The sequence below is a fragment of the Aegilops tauschii genome, chromosome 3 (genome assembly GCF_002575655.3).
Source record: "Aegilops tauschii subsp. strangulata cultivar AL8/78 chromosome 3, Aet v6.0, whole genome shotgun sequence".
NCBI lineage: Eukaryota > Viridiplantae > Streptophyta > Magnoliopsida > Poales > Poaceae > Aegilops > Aegilops tauschii.
In genome coordinates this window covers 450,984,133-451,006,636 of record NC_053037.3, presented here as the reverse complement: position 1 = coordinate 451,006,636, position 22,504 = coordinate 450,984,133, and positions in this window count along the sequence as shown.

Genomic DNA, 22,504 nt, shown 5'->3' with positions numbered 1-22,504 from the left:
GTGGCGCGCCCCCTCCCATGAGGAGTCCGAATTGGACTAGGGGAGGGGGGCGCGGCCCCTCTTTCCCTCTCCTTCCCCCTCTCTTTCCTTTCCCCCCTCTCTTCCTAGTTGGACTAGGAAAGGGGAGTCCTACTCCTACTAGAAGGAGGACTCCCCCCCTCTCCTTGGCGCGCCCAAGAGCAGTCGGCCTCCCCCCTTGCTCCTTTATATACGGGGGCAGGGGGGCACCTCTTGACACACAATTGATATACGATATTTTCGCCGTGTGCGGTGCCCCCTCCACCATATTACACCTCGATAATATCGTTGCGGAGCTTAGGCGAAGCCCTGCGTCGGTAGAACATCATCATCGTCACCACGCCGTCGTGCTGACGAAACTCTCCCTCAACACTCGGCTGGATCGGAGTTCGAGGGACGTCATCGAGCTGAACGTGTGCTGAACTCGGAGGTGCCGTGCGTTCGGTACTTGATCGGTCAGATCGTGAAGACGTACGACTACATCAACCGCGTTGTGATAACGCTTCCGCTTCCGGTCTACGAGGGTACGTGGACAACACTCTCCCCTCTCGTTGCTAGGCATCACCATGATCTTGCGTGTGCGTAGGATTTTTTTTTGAAATTACTACGTTCCCCAACAGTGGCATCCGAGCCTGGTTTTATGCGTTGATGCTATGCACGAGTAGAACACAAGTGAGTTGTGGGCGATATAAGTCATACTGCTTACTAGCATGTCATACTTTTGTTCGGTGGTATTGTGAGATGAAGCGGCCCGGACCGACATTACGCGTACGCTTACGTGAGACTGGTTTCACCGTTGAGAGCACTCGTTGCTTAAAGGTGACTAGCGGGTGTCTGTCTATCTCACTTTAGTTGAACTGAGTGTGGCTACGCCCGGTCCTTGCGAAGGTTAAAACAGCACCAACTTGACAAACTATCGTTGTGGTTTTGATGCGTAGGTAAGAACGGTTCTTGCTAAGCCCGTAGCAGCCACGTAAAACTTGCAACAACAAAGTAGAGGACGTCTAACTTGTTTTTGCAGGGCATGTTGTGATGTGATATGGTCAAGACATGATGCTATATTTTATTGTATGAGATGATCATGTTTTTGTAACCAAGTTATCGGCAACTGGCAGGAGCCATATGGTTGTCGCTTTATTGTATGCAATGCAATCGCCATGTAATTGTTTTACTTTATCACTAAGCGGTAGCGATAGTCGTAAAAGCAATAAGTTGGCGAGACGACAACGATACTACGATGGAGATCAAGGTGTCACGCCGGTGACGATGGTGATCATGATGGTGCTTCGGGGATGGAGATCACAAGCACAAGATGATGATGGCCATATCATATCACTTATATTGATTGCATGTGATGTTAATCTTTTATGCATCTTATCTTGCTTTGATTGATGGTAGCATTATAAGATGATCTCTCACTAAAATTTCAAGATAAAAGTGTTCTCCCTGAGTATGCACCGTTGCAAAAGTTCTTCGTGCTGAGACACCACGTGATGATCGGGTGTGATAGGCTCTACGTTCAAATACAACGGGTGCAAAACAGTTGCACACGCGGAATACTCAGGTTAAACTTGACGAGCCTAGCATATGCAGATATGGCCTCGGAACACGGAGACCGAAAGGTCGAGCGTGAATCATATAGTAGATATGATCAACATAGTGATGTTCACCGTTGAAACTACTCCATCTCACGTGATGATCGGACAAGGTTTAGTTCATATGGATCACGTGATCACTTAGAGGATTAGAGGGATGTCTATCTAAGTGGGAGTTCTTAAGTAATATGATTAATTGAACTTAAATTTATCATGAACTTAGTCCTGATAGTATTTTGCAAATTATGTTGTAGATCAATAGCCCGCGTTGTTGCTTCCCTGTGTTTATTTTTGATATGTTCCTAGAGAAAAATTATGTTGAAAGATGTTAGTAGCAAAGATGCGGATTGGATCCGTGATATGAGGATTATCCTCATTGCTGCACAGAAGAATTATGTCCTTGATGCACCGCTAGGTGACAGACCTATTGCAGGAGCAGATGCAGACGTTATGAACGTTTGGCTAGCTCAATATGATGACTACTTGATAGTTTAGTGCACCATGCTTAACAGCTTAGAATCGGGACTTCAAAGACGTTTTGAACGTCATGGACCATATGAGATGTTCCTGGAGTTGAAGTTAATAATTCAAGAAAATACCCGAATTGAGAGATATGAAGTCTCCAAACAAGTTCTATAGCTAAAAGATGGAGGAGAATAGCTCAAGCAGTGAGCATGTGCTCAGATTGTCTGGGTACTACAATCGCTTGAATCAAGTGGGAGTTAATCTTCCAGATAAAATAGTGATAGACAGAATTCTCTAGTCACCATCACCAAGTTAGTAGAACTTCGTGATGAACTATAGTATGCAAGGGATGACAAAAGTAATTCCCGAGCTCTTCGTGATGCTGAAATCGATGAAGGTAGAAATCAAGAAAAACATCAAATGTTGATGGTTGACGAGACCACTAGCTTCAAGAAAAGGGCAAAGGGAAGAAGGGGAACTTCAAGAAGAACGGCAAGCAAGTTGCTACTCAAGTGAAGAAGCCTAAGTCTGGTCCTAAGCCTGAGACTAAGTTCTTCTACTGCAAAGGGACTGGTCACTGGAAGCGGAACTACCACAACTATTTTGTGCATAAGAAGGATGGCAAAGTGAACAAAGGTATATTGGATATACATGTTATTGATGTGTACTTTACTAGTGTTTACAGCAACCCCTCGGTATTTGATACTGGTTCAGTTGCTAAAGTAGTAACTCGAAACGGGAGTTGCAGAATAAACAGAGACTAGTAAAAGGCGAGGTGATGATGTGTGTTGGAAGTAGTTCCAAGATTGATATGATCATCATCGCACACTCCCTATACTTTCGGGATTAGTGTTGAAACTAAATAAGTGTTATTTGGTGTTTGCATTGAGCATGAATATGATTTGATCATGTTTGTTGCAATACGGTTATTCATTTAAATTAGAGAATAATTGTTGTTCTGTTTACATGAATAAAACCTTCGATGGTCATACACCCAATAAAATGGTTTGTTGGATCTTGATCGTAGTGATACACATATTCATAATAATGAAGCCAAAAGATGCAAAGTTAATAATGATAGTGCAACTTATTTGTGGCACTGCCGTTTAGGTCATATTGGTGTAAAGCGCATGAAGAAACTCCATACTGATGGGATTTTGGAATCACTTGATTATGAATCACTTGATGCTTGCGAACCGTGCCTCATGGGCAAGATGACTAAAACGCCGTTCTCCGAAACTATGGGGAGAGCAACAGATTTGTTGGAAATCATACATACAGATGTATGTGGTCCGATGAATATTGAGGCTCATAGCAGGTATCATTATTTTCTGACCTTCACAGATGATTTGAACAGATATGGGTATATCTACTTAATGAAACAGAAGTCTGAAACATTTCAAAAGTTCATATAATTTCAGAGTGAAGCGGAAAATCATCGTAACAAGAAAATAAAGTTTCTACGATCTGATCGTGGAGAAGAGTATTTGAGTTACGAGTTTGGCCTTCAGTTAAAACAATGTGAAATAGTTTCACTACTCACGCCACCTGGAACACCACAGTGTAATGGTGTGTCCGAACATCGTAACCGTACTTTATTAGATATGGTGCGATATATGATGTCTCTTACCGATCTACCACTATCGTTTTGGGGTTATGCGTTAGAGACAGCTGCATTCACGTTAAATAGGGTACCATCTAAATCCGTTGAGACGACATCTTATGCACTGTGGTTTGGCAAGAAACCAAAGTTGTTGTTTCTTAAAATTTGGGGTTGCGATGCTTATGTGAAAAGGTTTCATCCTGATAAGCTCAAACCCCAATCGGAGAAATGTGTCTTCATAGGATACCCAAAGGAGACAGTTGGGTACACCTTAGATCCGAAGGCAAGACATTCGTTGCTAAGAATGGATCCTTTCTAGAGAAGGAGTTTCTCTCGAAAGAAGTGAGTGGGAGGAAAGCAGAACTTGATGAGGTAACTGTACCTGCTCCCTTATTGGAAAGTAGTTCATCACAGAAATCTGTTCCTGTGACTCCTACACCAATTAGTGAGGAAGTTAATGATGATGATCATGTAACTTCAGATCAAGTTACTACCAAACCTCGTAGGTAAACCAGAGTGAGATCCACACCAGAGTGGTACGGTAATCCTGTTCTGGAGGTCATGTTATTTGACCATGACGAACCTATGAACTATGAGGAAGCGATGATGAGCCCTGATTCCGCGAAATGGCTTGAGGCCATGAAATCTGAGATGAGATCCATGTTTGAGAACAAAGTATGGACTTTGATTGACTTGCCCAATGATCGGCAAGCCATTGAGATTAAATGGATCTTCAAAGAGGAAGACGGACACTGATAGTAGTGTTACTATCTACAAAGCTAGAATTGTCGCAAAAGGTTTTCGACAAGTTTAAGGTGTTGACTACGATGAGAGTTTCTCACTCGTATCTATGCTTAAGTCTGTCTGAATCATGTTAGCAATTGCCGCATTTTATGAAATATGGCAAATGGATAAACAAAACTGCATTCCTTAATGGATTTATTAAAGAAGAGTTGTATATGATGCAACCAGGAGGTTTTGTCAATCCTAAAAGTGCTAACAAAATATGCAAGCTCCAGCGATCCATCTATGGACTGGTGCAAGCATCTCATAGTTGGAATATACGCTTTGATAAGTTGATCAAAGGATATAGTTTTATACAGACTTGCGGTGAAGCGTGTATTTACAAGAAAGTGAGTGGGAGCACTACATCATTTCTAATAAGTATATGTGAATGACATATTGTTGATCGGAAATAATGTAGAGTTATTCTGCAAAGCATAAAGGAGTGTTTGAAAGGAGTTTTTTCAAAGAAAGACCTTGGTGAAGCTGCTTACATATTGAGCGTCAAGATCTATAGAGATAGATCAAGACGCTTGATAAGTTTTTTCAATGAGTACATACCTTAACAAGATTTTGAAGTAGTTCAAAATAGAACAGTCAAAGAAAGAGTTCTTGCCTGTGTTACAAGGTGTGAAATTGAGTAAGACTCAAGGCCCGACCACGGCAGAAGATAGAAAGAGAATGAAAGTCATTCCCTATGCCTTGGCTATAGGTTCTATAAAGTATGCCATGCTGTGTACCAGATCTATTGTATACCCTACACTGATTTTGGCAAGGGAGTACAATAGTGATCTAGGAGTAGATCACTGGACAGCGGTAAAAATTATCCTTAGTGGAATAAGGATATGTTTCTCAATTATGGAAGTGACAAAAGGTTCGTCGTAAAGGGTTACGTCGATGCAAGTTTTGACACTAATCTAGGTGACTCTAAGTCTCGGTCTAGATACATATTGAAAGTGGGAGCAATTAGCTAGAGTAGCTCCGTGCAGAGCATTGTAGACATATAAATTTGCAAAATACTTACGGATCTGAATGTGATAGACCCGTTGACTAAAATTATCTCACAATCAAAACATGATCACACCTTAGTACTCTTTGGGTGTTAATCACATAGCGATGTGAACTAGATTATTGACTCTAGTAAACCCTTTGGGTGTTGGTCACATGACGATGTGAACTATGCGTGTTAATCACATGGTGATGTGAACTATTGATGTTAAATCACATGGCGATGTGAACTAGATTATTGACTCTAGTGCAAGTGGGAGACTGAAGGAAATATGCCCTAGAGGCAATAATAAAGTTATTATTTATTTCCTTATATCATGATAAACGTTTATTATTCATGCTAGAATTGTATTAACCGGAAACATAATACATGTGTGAATACATAGACAAACAGAGTGTCACTAGTATGCCTCTACTTGACTAGCTCATTAATCAAAGATGGTTATGTTTCCTAACCATAGACATGAGTTGTCATTTGATTAACGGGATCACCTCATTAGGAGAATGACGTGATTGACTTGACCCATTCCGTTAGCTTAGCACCCGATCGTTTAGTATGTTGCTATTGCTTTCTTCATGACTTATACATGTTCCTATGACTATGAGATTATGCAACTCCCGTTTACCGGAGGAACACTTTGTGTGCTACCAAACGTCACAACGTAAATGGGTGATTATAAAGGTGCTCTACAGGTGTCTCCAAAGGTACTTGTTGGGTTGGCGTATTTCGAGATTAGGATTTGTCACTCCGATTGTCGGAGAGGTATCTCTGGGCCCACTCGGTAATGCACATCACTATAAGCCTTGCAAGCATTGTGACTAATGAGTTAGTTGCGGGATGATGTATTACGGAACGAGTAAAGAGACTTGCCGGTAATGAGATTGAACTACGTATCGAGATACCGACAATCGAATCTCAGGCAAGTAACATACCGATGACAAAGGGAACAACGTATGTTGTTATGCAGTCTCACCGATAAAGATCTTCGTAGAATATGTAGGAACCAATATGAGCATCCAGGTTCCGCTATTGGTTATTGACCGGAGAGGTGTCTCGGTCATGTCTACATAGTTCTCGAACCCGTAGGGTCCGCACGCTTAACGTTACGATGACAGTTATATTATGAGTTTATATGTTTTGATGTACCGAAGGTTGTTCGGAGTCCCGGATGTGATCACGGACACGACGAGGAGTCTCGAAATGTTCGAGACATAAAGATTGATATATTGGACGACTATATTCGGACATCGGAAGTGTTCTGGAGAAGTTTCGGATAAAACCGAAGTGCCGGAGGGGTTACCGGAACCCCCCGGGGAAGTATTGGGCCTTAGTGGGCCTGAGGGGAGAGAGAGGGCAGAAGCCAGGAGGTGGCGCGCCCCCTCCCATGAGGAGTCCGAATTGGACTAATGGAGCGGGGCTCGGCCCCTCTGTCCCTCTCCCTCTCCCTCTCTTTCCTTTCCCCCCTCTCTTCCTAGTTGGACTAGGAAAGGGGAGTCCTACTCCTACTAGGAGGAGGACTCCCCCCCTCTCCTTGGCGCGCCCAAGAGCAGCCGGCCTCCCCCCTTGCTCCTTTATATACGGGGGCAGGGGGGCACCTCTCGACACACAATTGATATACGATATTTTATCCATGTGCGGTGCCCCCCTCCACCATATTACACCTCGATAATATCGCTGCGGAGCTTATGCGAAGCCCTGCGTCGGTAGAACATCATCATCGTCACTACGCCGTCGTGCTGACGAAACTCTCCCTCAATACTCAGCTGGATCGGAGTTCGAGGGACGTCATCGAGCTAAACGTGTGCTGAACTCGGAGGTGCCGTGCGTTCGGTACTTGATCGGTCGGATCGTGAAGACGTACGACTACATCAACCGCGTTGTGATAACGCTTCCGCTTTCGGTCTACGAGGGTACGTGGACAACACTCTCCCCTCTTGTTGCTATGCATCACCATGATCTTGCGTGTGCATAGGATTTTTTTTTGAAATTACTACATTCCCCAACAGGAAGAACAGCAAGGGCCCCACCGTGCCTACCCCAGGCACTCTGATTGCCACCTATGTGAGGCTCAAGACCGAGTTTGAGGAGATAGTCGCCGTAGAGAAGTAGTATTCCCCTGGCAAGGTGATGGCCCCCATCGAGGATGAGGAGATGGCCCCCGGAGGGATGAGATCCCCTGGTGAGCTGCACAAGGAAAACGAGATTTTGTTATACCCAAACAAAAAAGGAGTGGAGGGAGTGATTGCTCTAACACGGACGCGACCTCTCATAGCACAGGCATTGAACCGGCACGCCGGCCAAGAGGGCCGCACTCGCTGCAGGCCCGGCTGAGCACGCCTCCTCGCCGTGTGCAACCAGCTTAAGACTGCCCCGCCTGCCTTCATTGAATCCGCGCGTGTGCCGGCAACACGTACTTCCGCGAGCCGGCAGGCATTTTAGAACACAAAAAATGACTAAAATATTAATTGAGTTTCTGGACTTTTATTGTGCATAATCTAAATATGAATTACATGCACATGCTCCGGTGCACCAAAGTGGGTTAAAAAATCACATGTGTGTCCTTGGTTGAATTTCTAGGTCCCATGGAAGAAATGAGAATGAAATTCAAACATCTGGGCGTCATGACTCGGCCGAGAACATCGAGAAACTTTGATTTTAAATTCATGTAAATCCAAAACTCGCCTGGAAATCATGAAACTTGGCATGGTGTCATGTCATGGCACTTACATGTTGTGGTAAAAAATTGGGCCGATTTGGAAGCTCGTGGTTCTAAGAGGGAACGTGCCACCTTTGAGTGTGAAACGATATACGCTGCCCCCCCTTGAGTTTCTTAACAAAGGCAACATAGAACTACATTAGTGCCCTATTAAATTTTGGAATTATTCTGGGTTCGTTTGTCATTTTTTATACATTAATTGAGTTTCTGGTCATTTAATGTGCATAAGTCAAATTTGAACTACAAGCACATGCTCTCGTGCACCAAAGTTGGTTGAAAAATCACATTTGTGTCCTTGGGTGAATTTCTAGGTCCCATGCAAGAAATGAGGATAAAATTAAAACATCTGGGCATCGTGGCTCGGCCGAGAACATTGAGAAACTTGGTTTTAAAATTCTTGTAAATCCAAAACACGTCTGAAAATCATGAAACTTGGCATGGATGTCATGTCATGGTACTACCATGTTGTGGTAAAAAAATTGGCCGAATAGGAACAGATTTTGTTATAAGCTTCTTGCAAACCGAAGCTTCTCTCAAGAAGGCTCGTGGTTCTGAGAGGGAACGTGCCACCTTTGAGTGTGAAACGATATACGTTGTCCCCCTTGAGTTTATTTACAAAGGCAACATAGAACTACATGAGTGCCCTGTTAAATTTTAGAATTATTCCGGCTTCGTTTGGCCTTATTTACACATTAATTGAGTTTTTGGTCATTTAATGTGCATAATTCAAATTTGAACTACAAGCACATGCTCCCGTGCACCAAAGTTGGTTGAAAAATCACATTTGTGTCCTCGGCTGAATTTCTACTCCCTCCTTCCATCTATATAGGTCCTAATGCATTTTTTGAGGCTAACTTTGACCAAACGTTAGAGCAATAATATATGACATGCAACTTACACAAAGCATACCTTCAAATTTGTATGTCAAAGGAGCTTCCAATAATATAATTTTCATAGTATACATCTCATGTGCTATTAATCTTGTCAATAGTCAAAGGCTGTCTTGAAAAACACATTAGGCCCTATATAGATGGAAGGAGGGAGTAGGTCCCATGCAAAAAATGAGAATAAAATTCAAACATCTGGGCATCGTGGCTCGGTCGAGAACATTGAGAAACTTGGTTTTAAAATCATGAAACTTGGCATGGTGTCATGTCATGGTAAAAAAAATTGGCCAAATACGAACAAATTTTGGTATAAGCTTCTTGCAAATCGGAGCTTCTCTCAAGAAGGCACGTGGTTCTGGGAGGGAACGTGTCACCTTTGTGTGCATAATTCAAATTTGAAATACAAGCACATGTTCCACTGCACCAAAGTTGGTTGAAAAATCACATGTGTGTCCTCGGGTAAATTTCTAGGTTCCATGCAAGAAATGGGAATGAAATTCAAAATTCTGGGCGTCGTGCCTGGGTTGGAAACATTGAGAAACTTAGTTTTTTAATTCCTGTAAATCCAAAACACGCATGAAAATAATGAAACTTGGCTTGGTGCCATGACATGACACCAACATGCTGTGGTAAATTTGCAGTCCGATTTGTGAAGGCGCACACATTAACAATCAACAAAGTCATTTTGGAACAAGTGTTGTCACGTTACAATCGGAAACACAAGTATTATTGAAACCGTGGGCGTTCTACTTACTAGTACCATTTACGTGCCGCCACGCGTCCCCATTTTTTATTAGCTAGGAGGCGCCGTGCAGGGTAGCTATTTGAGTACGAGAGGCGTGCGATCAGACCCCTGCGCGTGCTTATCAGGAGGAGAGCCCTTTGACCTCCATCTGCCATCCACCTCTCTCCCAAGGTCTCCATTAATGGCGCCCGAGCCTCTGTTTAATGACGTGGCTATGTCTCACTCAACTGAGATTTAAGAGAGAAAAAAGAAAATCTAAAAGCACGGATCTTGATGTAAGATCCGACGGACCTATATAGCATCTACTGCGACTTATAGCAAGACTGATGAATATATAAGGACGATTAAATTTTTTTTGATCAAAGAACGGCTTGCCCCTTCCGATTTTCATTACTGAAAACCACCACAATTCACAAGAAGTTTAGCACAACTCGTTGAGAAACCACAATTCAAGGGGCGGAGGCACAAGGGGCAGTGGAGCACGGTGAGGTCCATCGAGACCTTAGAGAGCTCCATCGTCAGGTCCTGTTCGGTCTGCATGATCTCGCCCTCCTCGTGCACAACCATCTCTCGACTTGGGCTGGGGTATTACAAAGCTTTACCGTCACATATTTTATACTACTTCAAGGTGCATTAAATCAACACATGCAAGTATCAAAAGGAGAGTCACGGCATGCATGCATGCGTTGTAATTAATGCATCGGTAAACGCAAATTATTGAAATATATCGAGTGCAGTGCTTTGATGTGTCGCGTCAACTCGTAGATCAATGAGAAGTTTGATTATCCTCTCCCTCACGGACTTAACTGCACCTACCTTTGGCTGTATGACAGGTTGGCCACACACCTGTTGGGCCCACCTGTCATACACGCAAAGGCAGGAGCGTCCCTCCCTCGCCCATGAGCGTGGTGGCTGGCATGACTAGGAGAAGCTTTCGCTACACGCTCTCCCTCCCGCACGCGGTGGACATGTAGCAGTTCAATCGGTGTCAGATGGTCAGAAGCGTACTGTAGTACTCCTCCAGTGCAGTAGTACTCCATCATTGTTCGACTTCCCGAAGAGGCGAAGGGCCAAGCGCAGCCCGGACGCTCGTGTGGCAGCTTCATGTGTAGAGTAGTCTAGGATAGCGTGTACCGTGCATGTAAGCTTAAAATCGTTGGGGTCGGCTCCATGCTATGTGGCCGTCTCGAAGTTTAAAAAAAATTAAAATAGTCTTCTGGCCCTACCTGACACCCTGGTGATTGTAGTTTGCACGCTCATCTGGTCAAGACAGGAATATATTTTTTAATTTGTTTTTTTAAAGGGGGGACTCCCCGGCCTCTGCATCAGAACGATGCATACAGCCACATATATTTTAATTTGTGGTGGGTAAATGTTAGAGGTTGCAGCAAATATATTGTACACTGCGGGTCTTTCAGCCAAGTTTAGAGGCAAGCATGTGGGGCCAGTGCGATGATGTGTCGCGTCAACTCATACAACAAGGAGAAGCTTGATTTTACTACACGCCTTCTCCCTCACCCATGCGCGCGGTTGCTCGCAAACGAGGACAGGCTTTTGCTTAGTAGTACTTCTACAACAAGCTATCTGTCCCGCTCGCAGTGGACGGACATGCAGAAGTGGATTCGACACTGTAGAAGCAGTAGTAGTAACATCATTGTTCGTCTTCTCGAAGAGGCGAAGAGCCAAGTGCAAACCGAACGTTGCAGTTGCGAACATTGGAGCACGCATATAGCCAGGCTCTTGCATGACACAAAATTGCTATGTGAGACCACTATTGTACTAGTACGTACAACTACTTGCTAGTATAGCTCTGTAAACCAGAAAGGAGTATTTGCCCTTCTAGAGATTTCAACAAGTGACTAGACTACACCGAGACGGAGTACATATGGAGCAAAATGAGTGAATCTGCACCGTAAATAAATACGTACTAGTTCTATCGTTTTCCTCACCGAGGTGCACAATATTGAGTATACTGACTAGTCTCTTTTTGACACGCATTTACATTTTTTACACAGTACAGACGCAAGCGCTCATATACACGCGCATACACTCACCCCTATGAACGCACACACGCACGGCACTATCATCTTGAAATTTACGAAGTCACCATAGGCACCTCGTCGTCGACAATGTAGGAAAATTATGAGGGGAGTCTCTCCAACAGTGTTCCTTGGCTCGCACCTAGCAACACGGTGGTCGAACTTGGAGTCATTCATCTGGTACACGTGGCATCTCAGATCTGGACACAAGGTGACACGACCTCTCACTTCCTCCGCCATTTGAAGCGGCGCGCCGGTGGAGGGCTAGCATACTCCAATATTAGGTTGGCTCTATGTGATGTGGCAACTTCATATACTAACCGGATGCTGGCTATACTCCCTCTGTAAATAAATACATGGTGTATTTTTTTATTCCTATCGGCGAGGTAACTTAATGTCTTTTTGCTACTTAATAGGATTACATGCAATGAACTAACCACCGCATGTGATGTTTGGTAGTCTCAAGTCATTGAAAGCATACACGGGCACGGAGGGGGACGCAGCTTCATTGACTTACTGCACCTGCCTTTGGGTGTATGACACGTGGGTCCAACGGGTGGCTGGCCAACCTGTCATACAGCCAAAGGCAGGTGCAGTAGAGGGGCGAGGAGTAGATGGCCAACACGCACGTGAATTCAACGCAGTCTGCACTTCTCATATAAAGGCTCCCGCCAGTCCAATCTACGAAATCCTACGCACCTACGCACCTAAGGGCAAGAGTGATCACTCCAATCGCAAGATCAGTTGACTAGAAGCTAGACCCATGGAGGCGATGAGCACGAGCATCAGCCGGCTGTGCCAGATGGTCCACGACGCCGGCCTGCATCCTGGCACCGAGGAATGTCTCCAAGTAGTGCTTGAGGCCGCCAGGGCGAGGGGCCGCTTGGACGACAGCTTCGTCTCCTTGTTCGACGAGGTCCTCATCAGCTTCCTCGACAAGTTCACCGTCGTCAAGAAGCTCGCGGACGACCTTGACGTACGCCTCCAGCCCACGCGCCCAGGCTCTGCGATGCCTGCCACCCTCAACAGCATCAATGGTGACAACCTCTTCGACGCACTGGTGGCCCTGCGACTTCCCGCCGTCGCGCCGGAGAATGTCCACCTCGAGGTCGCGCTTGCCGCGCAGCGCCTGGCGCAGCAAGACACCATCGACATAATCACCCACGTCTACGCGCAAATCGTCCACAAGGACTACTACATGCAAGAGGAGGATGATAGGACGCTGGCCTTCTTGGACCGCAGGGCAACCTTGGACGGCGGTGTTTAGAAGCACGTTGAGCTTGCCGCCAACGCCGTTGCTCCTCACACGTCGGTTGGTGACCCGGTGCACTAGGGCGTGAGGATGTCGTTGATGGATCCGTATGTATCTTTATCTTTCCGTCAAATCCATGTAGTAGTATATGGTACTACTAGTAATTATCTTACCTTTCGCATCAACTTCATAATTTTCCTACGTACTCCATGCATGAACCGTGCCAGCACCAAACTTCTCATTACTCTAGGGAAAATTGTTATTTCTATCTATCGGTCGCCCCATGGAGCAGAACCAAATTTTACAAGTTACAAGTTCAAAAGGAAAAGCCTGTCTTGTTCGCGTCGCACCCCCACACGGTTTGTCCGGCACGCCGCTCAAGGGGGAATGCGTGCTGTGTTGCATTTTCACTTACAAGTGGGACCACAGTTGAGCAAACCGACTATCGGCAAACCCCTACCCCAACCACCGCGCGATGGCTGAGAAAACAGGAGGGAGAAGAGATGGCTGCAGCTAGCACAGACTCAAAGAAAATTGGTGTCAGATGGGACTCGTGTGGGTGGCGTGTGCCGTACTGCTAGACATGAATGCTAGTTATGGCCCATGCCACCCCACTATATCGAGGTGCTGGTTACTCCACTATATCGAGTACGTAGAACAAATTTCCTGGAGTCCGTGCTCGGCCCTCCTCTATCTCTCTTCTCAGCCAGCCAACAGACGCGCGGAGCCCATCGTCTGTTTGCTCATATGCGGTCCCACATGTCAGTGAAAACGCAAGAGGACCCACTGAACCTGCACATCTTTCACCTCGACGTGCTAGGGATGAAAAACAAATCCAATAAAGATCTTCGGTGGCCGCTTTGGAGTTACTCAAGAGTAGTAAGATTCTATTTACAGTTTAACCCAAGATGCACATCACGTGGCTTCACCTACCACTCTATTTTCTTGCATGACACGACCTGGATGCTGGATGTCCCACGTGTCGGCAAAAGGAGGAAGAACTCGACCAAATCTTCGGTTGTGCTCTCGGATTAGACTAGTTGTGCTAACTTAAAATTTTATTGTGAAGAATGGATGCAAGTTTTGGTATTGGGAAGAAGAGTACAATGATATATTGATAGAGCACAATTTAGTAGATGTTCTAGCACTTTTAGCTAGCATAGAGGCTAGAGATGAGACTAGTGCACTTGTTGATAGAATAGAGCCTAGACACGTCTACTTATTTACACTCAAAGAAGAAAGAAGCACGCAAGATCGAGCCTCCGCAGATCAACAATGAATGCATCGAGAAGGCACTAATCCAACTTACAGGAGCAGTTATGGAAGTTGGATATCTTCTAAAATGTATTCTTGTGGTTCTTGTTTTCTTTGGTCTTGCTTTTCTAGTCAAAATTTTGGTGATGTATTTCCATGTACCAAAAAATCAATGATGAAAAAAAGATATGTGTTTGCATCCGAGAAATGGCCCGGACACGACCCCATTGCCCTACCCAAACGGACAGAATCCGGGCAAAACAGAGGTCCGTTTGGGGTCGTGCGTTGGAGTTGGCCTTACAAGTGGGACCGCAGTTGAGGAAACCGACTATCGGCAAACCCCCACCTCGCCCACCGCGCGATGGCTGAGTTAGAGAAACGACTAGGTTGAAGAGATTGATGTAGCACGGACTCCAAGAAATATGGTGTCAGATGGAAGTCGTGTTGGTGGTGTGTGCCGTACTCCTGGATGTGAATGCTTGTTCTGGCCCATGCCACCCTACTACTCCTAGTACTACTTATAGTAGTAGTATCGAGGATTCAAGGTGCTGGTTACGTACAGCGAACACATTAACATATGGCCCACCTCACACTGTGGCCAAATTTCCTGGAGTCTGTGCTAGGTTAAAAAGTGTTCTTTGTGAGGATGGGTGGCTGGTCTCAAGTTTAAAAATTGTTGTATTACGTACGTAAACGTAGAGATAGTGCAGCATGTGAAGCTAGTACAAATAGTGTACTATTGTTGAGTGGCCTCATCCGATAACCTGTTGCCATGCACGTACAATTATGTATTCAGAAAATATTTTTTTTGCCTCGTCGCAGCACCCACTCAGAGAAGCGACTCGATAGCCATTCATAAATTTAGTAAGTTTATCATAGGCATATCATTTTATTACATAGAACAGGTCATCAACCCACAACAACAACGAGGATAGATTATAAATACTAAAGTTTTCATCACACAACAAATAACAAGCAATGAAATGAACTTCAACTCAACCAATCCTCGGCGTTGGAAACGCTTGTTTTGAACCACAAGTGATTCTCTGGGAAGGGCCAGCTATTGTAAATCTCGAGGCCAATGCAGGACTGATCATCTAGGCTGAAGCGGCCTACTATATCACGACCAGGGTAGGTAACCACCGAAATGTCTGACATATAGATATAGTTGCTTCTCATAAATGGTAGTAACGTTGTGTCAACAGCAGCTGGATTGGCTTTCACCATCATTGGATAGTTTTGTCCAAGGAAGAGCAAGTTTACTCCAAGAGCGAGTTTACTCCAAGAGTACTAATAAATAACTTTGATGTGTCCCGTCAACTCGCAGAACGATGAGAAGCTTGCTTACTACGCCTTCTCCCTCGCCAACGCGTGCGCGGTGGCTCGCAGCACGAGGAGAAACTTTTGCTTACAAGCGGTGGACGTGCAGCAGTTCATTTGGTGTCAGATTGCTAGAAGTACTACTGTAGTACCATCATTATTGTTCGACTTCCGGAAGAGGAGAAGAGCCAAGCGCAAGGTCACCTACTAACCTAGTACACTACTACTATAGCCAAAGCTGGTCCACCTATTTAGAGCATGGTTAATAAATATAGGCGGCTCTTGCAGCGGCACATCATTTAGAGCAAGTACTCTCTTCGTAGGAACAAAGGAAGTGAAACAAAAGTTGGAGTGGATGCTAGATTGCCAATTAAAAGATGATTACATAGGGAAAAAAATCCTATAGCATTCTATCCTATGAATCAAACGACCAATGTAGGAAAATTATGAGGGGGGTCTGTCCAACAGTGTTCTTGGGCTCGCACCTAACATCCCGGTGGTCGAACTTGGAGTCATTCATCTGGTACACATGGCATCTCAGATCTGGACACAAGGTGACGCGACCTCTCACTTCCTCCGCCATTTGAAGCGGCGCGCCGGTGGAGGGCTAGCATACTCCAATATTAGGTTGGCTCAATGTGATGTGGCAACTTCATATACTAACCGGATGCTGGCTATACTACTACGGTACTCACACTCCAAGAAGTGACTCGAAAACCATTCATAAATTGAGTCTATGACATGCATTCACAACTGAAATGTACCATTCATTAAATACAACAAGTCATCAACACACAACGACAACGAGGATACATGTTGGATTATAGATTATTTCCAACAAAACATTCTAGCAAACACTAAAGTTTTCTTCACACAACAAATAACAAGCAATGAAATGAACTTCAACTCAACCAATCCTCGGCGTTGGAAACGCTTGCTTTGAACCATAGGTGCTCTAGGAAGGGCCAGCTATTGTCAATATCGAAAGCAACGCAGGACTGATCATCCAGGCTGAAGCGGCATATATCAGGACCAGGGTAGGGAACCACCGAAATGTCCGAGGTATAATACAGTTGCTTCTCATAAATGGTAGTAACGATGTGTCAACAACAGCTAGCCGAGGTGATGACGTCGCACCGATCAATGAGTTCCCCCACCACGTCATCTTTCAGATCGGGGCAAGAATAACGGGGTCGTTTCCGGCTTGTTCCCTCCATGGAGAAGACGAGCGAACAATGGCAGAAGGAAGGGTGAAGGAAAATGGAGGAGGGAGGAAGAGCGTGCGACAGCAGTTCCAAATCGAGAGGGAAAGGCGAAGAGTCGGTGGACGGTTGCCAGTTTGCCACAGTACACGAAGAGGCGCCCCGGCCTACACGTCCTTTCAGAAATTGTACAAAAGGACTCGCCATCGTCTCACTGACATGTTGGAACGGGACCACATGTCAACGAAACATCGTGTGTAATTTCTCGTGCAAAATGCGATCTAGCCGTGTTGGCCCGAGGTGCCGCATTATTTCTCGACTTTATTTTTTTAATGGGGTGCCGTTCAGTTTTGAAGCACGACTAACTGGTACTGTTTGCAGAGAAAATATAAACTACTCTACCACTACTCCACCTCTAGTACTAGTAGTATAAAAAAGATATATAGGCTGGAGCTTCAGAGCTTTCTTGCTAAGGGCTGCCCACTTGCTTCTCACACTATCACCCTCTCTCCAGATCTAAAAAAGACGGCCTCTCTCTCCCTCCTCACCGGTGCTCACAGATCTGCCGGGGAAGAAAAGGACGTGCAGTGTTGATGCACTCGTCGTCGGCAAGCGAGGTCACGCACTGACGACAAGGCCGTCCTCTCAGACCTAGCGCCCGTGCGGGATGGCCTCCGTCCCCAAGCTCGCTATCGTAGTGCGTGTGGAGGACGATGACCACGAGCGAAGCCACTTCCCGCCGACCCTCAGGTATGCTACCTCTTTTCGAACCATACCCTTGTTCTATTGCCCCATCTGCCATGTCGCTGCGTGTGGATCTTTTTCCACTCCACCATCTTCCCAATTTGCTATCCTCTGCTCTACTGGTCACGCAGACGAAAACCTTAATTTGCACTATTAAAGGAAACCCTACTTCATGCAGACTAATCCATGTCTGGGTTGAATAAGGAAAGGAAGGGAGACCGTACTGTCCAAGAGAGTAGGCATCGAACCCGCATCTAGGTTGAGAAGGGGAAAATCAGTAGCTAAGGAACGAGTCTCGTGTCTCTTGGTTGAAGAAGGGTAGAAAGGCATGACAACACAATAGAGAATGACTAGGTCGATTGGTTTGTTGTCCTCACATAGGAAAAAGGTGGCTAAACATAACAAAAATGGGACGTAATCCACATATGCTGCCTGGATATTTGTTGCTCTGGGCAACCATACCTCCCTCACCACTCTATGCGTCCGTGGAGGTACATCGTACTGGTGCGCCCACTGTCCGAATGGGCCTCGCATGCTCTTAGTCTAACTTTTTTGCTGTTAGTATAACGCCAGCAGTCAAGTCAAGCAATGCTACTGCTAAAGTGATGCCACATTTAACTAATGCCGCACTTAGGCCAATGCCACCGATAAATTTAAGCAATGCCATTTAATGTCACTGGATTATTTCAGGGTTAGCTGTTGATTGTGGATGTATTAAAGATTTTTCAACTAAGGCATTCTAATGATGTTGCACAGCCAGTATACCAACGATGAAACTTTTTACTACCTTCAGATTTTTGCACTGTTAATGCTTATAGATCACATACCTCACTTTCATGAGATAAGTTAATTTTTTTTGTACAGTGTCACCAAAATGCCATGGCACTGATGTCATTTTATTTTGGTTAAACTGCACAAAAATTTATGAAGACAAGAGGAAAGGTTAAGAGTGGGCACCTCCTCCTCCGGCTGTTCTCTTGATTCGTTCGATCAAGTTTTTATGTTTGATCGATTATCAAGATTGGGATAGCAATTTTTAAGGTCCCCCCCCCCGAGTTCGAAATGATATTTACCTTGGAGGTACATGGTTTGCAATTCTTTTATACTGTCATTAGTTAATAATGCTAGTTACCTTCAGACTTTTGTATTTGGTTTAATGCTCATGCACAGCTAGTATACAAATGCTGAAACGTGTTACCTTTACATTTTGTATTGTTAATTCTTATAGAAATCTTCCAGTGTCAGAGTTTATTGAAATCTGTTCAGTAAAACCATTGTACTGTACCCTGTAATAAAATAACTACTCTACTGTTGCACTACCCACTGGATTAGTGTATATTTGTAGTATCCGAAATTTCGAATGGTGTTGCATTAGCGTATGGACATAAATAAAGGGTGGCAAGCTTTCCCAGATATGTGCTCAAGAAAACTACTACCTGTTTTTCTGAATACTAGTAGACGTTTGGGTACTTTAAACTGAACCACAAAAACCTCTTATATTAAGGAACAAAGGGTGTAGAGTTCACTAAAATTATCCCGGTAAAGCTAGTCACACCTTTGTTAAAATTAATGTTCATTATGTTATCGGAGGAGGTCTGTAAGTTTGTCTCTAATGCCTGTCGACTACATACCTGACATCATGATGTAATGTTAAGTCATTTCCTTTTGTACAGTGTCACTGAATTGGCAAGGCGGTGATGGCATTTTATTTTAGTTGAAATGCACAAAATATGCTTAAAAGAAGAGGAAAGGTCAGGAATCGATCATTCTTTCAGAAAGAACTATATATGCCTTTCTGACATTACCTCTGTTGCCTTATTTATTCCTTCAAAAAGGTGGTTAGAAACAGTCTTGCTACCTTTTCCCATTAAGAAATTGGAATGCTTATATTTGTGAGTCTATGCTTCAACTAGTGCCACTTTTATAGTAATCACACTTTCAGTATATATGCAAACAGGGATGCTCGAGTTTAGTGGAACTGCACAAAAAGTCCAACTGGTTCAACATTAGGAGCATGTTTTCTCCCAAACCTTTATATCCAATTGGTGGCACTATGAGCTGTTCATTAAGAAGGTACATGGTTTGCTACTATCTTGCTACTCTTTTTGTACTGTCATTAGATAGTAATACTAGTGGTTTGCATGTGAATTTATTGGCAGGGTGGACCTACATTGGAGGTGCAGGACATGATTCAATGACTAGATGCTCAATTTCGGTTGTATCGATTTCACCTCTTCCATCACCGCGAACATGGATATCCTTGGTCTGATGAAGAATAGGCGCTATATTTCTGCTCTGAACAAGCAAATCAATTCAGTATGAAATTGTCCAGGGCAAAACATGACTGTATAAAATTGTCCAGTGCAAAACATGACAGATCTAAGCGGAAGAGACATGTTTAAACCGAAAATACAAGGTGGGGTATATGTTTACTAGCTGCTTGATATTTGTGCAGACAGAGATGTCTGCCTGTTGTTATTTAGCAAACACACAAAGTGACCGCAATTTTGGTTGAACTGCACAAGAGAATAGTATAGTCACTGCATGCAGTGCCATTTGAAAATAGACACAGAAAGATTGGATAGTCACTTCATGGACTGCAGAAAAGTAGTACTGTACTATTTATTGGCCAAGACTAGGTGCTTCATTGCTTTGGTCTGATTATACAATGGGCATTATTTTGCCTAAGTTAAAGTTTGTATTCCGAAAATAGTCTCGTCGTGTGATCAAGAGAAGACCAAATCATATTGGAGTGGATGTTCCTCCATCATGTGTGGTTCATTCCCATGGTTCCAGCAGTTGGTGAAACCACTTACGTTTGCAAGAGGAATTGTAGACTTCACAAACAAATTTGTCATTCAGTCTGTACTGAATGTTGGCCAAGAGAAGCATCCATGTTAGTAGGAAGAACATATGTTTTTTCTAGATCTTTGCTTTTGGAGCTACATATTTGTATATGATCTGTGAATCATTGAGATGCAATAACATGTTGATCTTATGTATGGGAATCGTACTAGTTGGTTTTAGTTGTGGCTGATCTTTGCTTTTGGAGGTACATATTTGTATATGATCTGTGAATCATTGAGATGCATTAACAGTTCCTTATATCTGTTCGCTCAGTGTTTACAAGTTACCGATCGATCACTAGCTAGCCTACTAATGCGCTCCTGGCTGTTTTAGTTGCGACGCAAGATCCGAAGTGGCAGTTTTTTGAATAGAAATGCCTACCTCTGAAGAAAGTGACAAGCTGCTCTGAAGAAAATGCCATGCGAATCTGAAGAAACCGCTAGCAAAATTGTTCGCAAATGCCTTATCTCCTAGCTAAAGTTCATCAATAAATGCCCTCGGCTGCGACTCGTTGCATGCTGCTCCGCGTACTGGCTGCGAGCGATTTTGAGTGCCCGCATGCAGCCGACCGTAATTAAGGCAGCTAACTGATGCGAAAAAGATGCGCTTTAATTGTTGCAGGCCTTTTAAATTCGTGGAATCATTATTGACAAGGAGGGAGATGATTCGAGTGCACTCGTTTGACCGTAAGGCCGGCGTGTGACCCAGCACGGACGGGACGGGACGGCACAGTCAGAATTTCAGTTTCTCTAGTTTTCCACGGCAAGCTGGCGTGCTAAGCCATGCCTGCTTCATTATGCATTGAATTCTGATGACCGTCGCGCTACCTTCCGCTTATAAGTACTGTTTCTCGACCTTCTATGGTGGCACCGTGACCCAACTTGCCCTATCCTCATAAGCCCCCACCGGCCTGATGTTGCTCGCTACTTATCCTCGCTCTCGCCACGTCCACCATGCCCCCGCCCGTCTGCGATAGGCGTGGCTGGAGGCGGTCACCGCCGGAACTAGTGTTCGGTTTTTCACCGGAAGGCAGACGGAGGGAGGAGGCATTCTATCGGTCTTTAGATGGCAATGCGGAGATCGAGGACTTGTTGGAGCGCGACCACCTGGCGGAGGAGCAGGAGTTGTTGGAGCGCGACCGCTTGGCGGATGAGCAGCGTATCACCGATTTGCGCCACCAGCGGGACATGGAGCAGCAGTGCACCGACGCTCTGAGTCGCGAGCAGAGCGCCCGCACATGGGCCGACTACGTGGAGGCCGGCGCCCGGCAAATAGCCCTGGAGGCTGTCGGGCACACACGCGTTCGCGATGCCGATTTTTACTACCAGCTCGTCAAGTGTGTTTCCCGCTTAGAAGCCGAAGCTTCGGTGGACCACGCCGGCATGGAAAGGGCCAACGCGCACGAGCAACGCGCCCTATCGCACCTCTGGCAAGTCCGAGGCGAGGCGGAGGACGCCGGTGCCGGCGTTTAGCGTGTACCGCAGATGGCGGCCGGCATTGTCTAGTTAGCTAAGAGTAAGTTAGTACTTGTACGCTACTAGAGTATTAGTGGAAGTAGATAGTTAACTTGGCTATGATGGTTGTCAACATGGAAGTTCAGTACTCTATATGTGGATTAGACCTGTTACTTTGCTCTGAATGTTGAAATTTCCGTTTGAACATATGCAATGGGCTGTTATTTTTTAAATGGGTTGTATTTGTCCTCCACGGGTTTAGAGGCTGACTTGTGGGCCTACCAAGTTGACGCGTACACAACCAGGAGATGATTGTACGTGGAGAGGATGACAACAGGGACCCGCCAAGGTCATGGCAGTACGCAAGCAAAGTGCCTCCTTATTGCAATCCAATAAAAAAATGGCTCCTCGTAATGGATTACTGACATCTGGGTCCCATGCCATTGTCAACGTAGTCAATAAACGAGAGAGTTGCACAACGAGCGGCCGACATCAGGGACCGAGCAGCTCGCCCAGTTATTTTTGTTTTGGGTTAATTTGATAAATGCCACTCCAAATCTGGTGTTTCTAA